The 3,219-nt window shown below is 40.4% G+C and overlaps 1 non-coding gene across 1 annotated transcript; it reads right to left on the bottom strand.

Annotated features, from left to right (window-relative positions):
• Nucleotides 1-1,195: 1,195 nt before the first annotated feature.
• On the bottom strand, nucleotides 1,196-1,301 carry LOC145593251 (small nucleolar RNA R71). The gene has a single exon (XR_014102622.1). It is a non-coding gene; the product is annotated as a small nucleolar RNA R71 (small nucleolar RNA).
• Between the last annotated feature and the right edge of the window lie 1,918 nt (nucleotides 1,302-3,219).

Below are 3,219 nucleotides of genomic sequence, written 5' to 3'. Positions count from 1 at the left end.
TGCATGTGTGTGATTGATTGAAGTTTGGCCATCTTTGATTATTGCACTAGATTGCATTGTGAGCTTGCTATGATACGGACCATTGATTAGTAACTTGCAATTTCACGATTGAGGTGCTTTGTGACGTTCCCTAGGTAGTGTTTAGCATAGTTGACGCTAGTTAGACCTCTAGGTGAACTATCTTGGTATGCTCTTTTGGATACATAATTGATCTTCCTTCATATCACTTGACTTAGTCGGTTTGACCTCCCAAATTACCATTTTCCATTACAATTACATGTGGATCCATTGCCCTAGTGTCTTTTAGATTGATTTCATACAAGTTCTTGCATCATTTAGCTCTAGCTCTAGTTTCCTTCATAAACCCCCTTTACTTGACTTCGTAATAGCTTGACTTAGGCATTGTGCATTCGACCTCCATTCCCTTGGGTTCGACCTTGACTTACCACTATACTTAATAGGGGTTTGTTGAGTTACAAATTTTGTTTGATTGGGTGGGGTGGTAGCCCAACGACCTACCGTTCTTCATCCCATCAAAATGGCGCCGTTGCCGGGGAATGGTGCTTTGAGTGCATGTTGTTGTTGAGTCTATTTCATTTCATTTGCAAATACAAAAAGATTTTACACTTTAGGCTACACTTGTAGCCGTGCTACTTATATTTTCTTTGAGTTTTGTATGCATAGGTCCCGAGATCGTTCATTTGTTCCCTCTGATCCGGAGATTGAAAGAACTCTCTCAAGGAGGAGAGTAGCAAACAAGAAATTGGATTACAGTTCCTCAAGCGAAGAAGAGATTGAACAAGAGCAAGTCATGGGAGAACAACCAAGAGTTGCCTTGAAAGAATTGGGAGTGCCCGGTGCATATAGGTTCGAGAGCGGCATAGCTCCACCTACAACACCGGCAAACGATTTTGAAATTAGGCCGGCAATGATCACCCTAATTGAGAGGAGACAATATAGTGGGCAAAGAACGAGAGCCCATTGAACCATCTTAAAGAGTTTGAAAAATATTGTAACACAATCAAGGTTAATGGAGTGTCTCAAGAATTTATCCGCCTCAAGTTGTTCCCTTTTTCTCTCATAGGAAGATCTTTGGAATGGCTAGACAAAGAGGTGAAGCCCAATTCATTGAGAACGTGGGATGATGTCACTAAAGCTTCCTTGTCCCGTTTCTATCCTCAAAAGAAAACGGCGGAGGCAAGGGCTTTAATTCAAGGGTTCAAGCAAAAGCCAAATGAGAGTCTTTATGAAGCATGAGAAAGATTCAAGGAGTACCAAAGATAATGTCCTCACCACGGAATTCCAACATATCAATTGATCCAAATCTTCTATGGTGGTTTGAGTCCTCAAGGCAAAGCATGTCTTGATGGAGGGGCCGGTGGTCCAATTATGAACAAAACCGAAGAAGAAGTTGTGGACATAATAGAGGATGTGGTGACTTACTATAGAGATTGGCAAGATGGGGAAAGAGATTCTTCAAGCAAGCAATCCTCGTTGTACTCGGTGGACCATCTTAATGCCATCAACAATCTTTCCTCTCAAATGACAAACTTGGGAAAGGAGATGACGGCAATCAAGGCCAAGTTGGAAAGTGTTTCTTCCTCTTCTCAAGCTTCAAATCTTGCCTCCCAAATTAAGGGGAGAGGTACTTCTTCTAACTCTCAAACTCCTTCTACTTCACATAATATGCCTATGGGATGTTTGTTTTGTGATGTATGTGGATCATATGACCATGATTCTAGCAATTGCAACAATGAATGTGTTGATGAGTTTGACAACAATGAGTGTGAGCATGTTAATTTTGTGTCAAACAACAATGTCCAAAGGTTTGATAATCAAAGAGGCCAATGGAATAGGAATTACCAAAACCAAGACAATTTTGACAACTATAATCATGGTGGTGGTTATAGGAACCAAGGGAATCAAGGTTCTCGTGGTAATCATAACCAAGGTTATAGTGGCCAAAATCAAAGCCAAAATTATGGTAATCAAAACCAAGGCTATGGCAATCAAAACCAAGGTTATGGAAATCATAACCAAGGTAATGGTAACCATAATCAAGGTGGTGGTAACCATAATCAAGGTTATGGTCAAAATCAAAATAGGGGTAATTGGAACAATCAAGGAAGGGGAAATTTTCAAAACAATGCTCAAAGAGGTCCCCTTCCCAGATTTGTTTCAAAGACTCAAGGTGAAAATTCCTATTCACAACCTTCTTCTCCTAGGACTACTTTGGAGGAATTGATTGATAATCAAACCAAGATCATTAACACCTATATGGCGGTTAGTGATAAGAAATTCAATGAGATGATGACCCACAATAAGATGCTTGAGACTCAAATAACCCAATTAGCAAGCACTATTAAGGATTATGCTAGTCCTTCGTCTTTGCCTTCCCAAGGTGTTGAACCAAAGAAACCTGTGTACTCTATTGCCACTAGTGGAGGAAATGACTTTAGTGAGGGAGTTTCTTGTTCAAAAGAGGGAGAAGATGAGAATGGTGCTATGGAGAATGAAGATGAGAGGGTTGAGTCTAAGGAAATTTATTGTGAGGTTGAGGAAAAAGAAGAAAGTGTTGTTGAAAAGATGAGTGAGGTAGAGAGATTTCCCGATCTACCATACCCCCAAAAATACTTGAGATTCAAAATGGATAAGCAATTTGGGAAGTTCCTTGAAGTTCTTAAGGAAGTCCATGATTCAACACCCTCTACCGAGCCAATTCCCGATATGCCTAAGTACTCCAAGTTTCTTAAGGAGATACTAGAGGAGAAGGAAAATTTTGATGAGGGTAGTTCGGTGGAAGGAGGGAAGTGTTTTAGTGCTTTTGTCCATGGTGAGCTTCCGGAGAAAATGGAAGATCCGGGGAATTTTTCAATCCCTTGTCAAATCAAGAAGATGGTTTTTGAGAATGCTTTGTGTGATCTAGGAGCTAGTGTGAGTATTATGCCCTTTTCGGTTTTCAAGAGGCTTGATCTAGGTGAGCTTCAACCATCTAATATAACACTTCAATTGGCCGATCGCTCTATTAAGTTTCCCAAGGGGAGAATTGATGATGTCCCTCTAAAGATTGGAGAGTTTGTCTTTCCCGTGGATTTTGTTGTTTTGGAGATTGAGGAAGATGAGCATATTCCAATCATTCTAGGGAGACCTTTCTTAGCCACCTCGGAAGCCTTAATAGATGTGAAGGGAGGCCAAATAACTTTGAGATGTGGAAAATTA

The sequence above is a fragment of the Chenopodium album genome, chromosome 18 (genome assembly GCF_948465745.1).
Source record: "Chenopodium album chromosome 18, dcCheAlbu1.1, whole genome shotgun sequence".
Classification (NCBI taxonomy): Eukaryota; Viridiplantae; Streptophyta; class Magnoliopsida; order Caryophyllales; family Amaranthaceae; genus Chenopodium; species Chenopodium album.
Note: the sequence above shows the minus strand (reverse complement) of the source record. Positions and strands in the feature narration are given on the sequence as shown.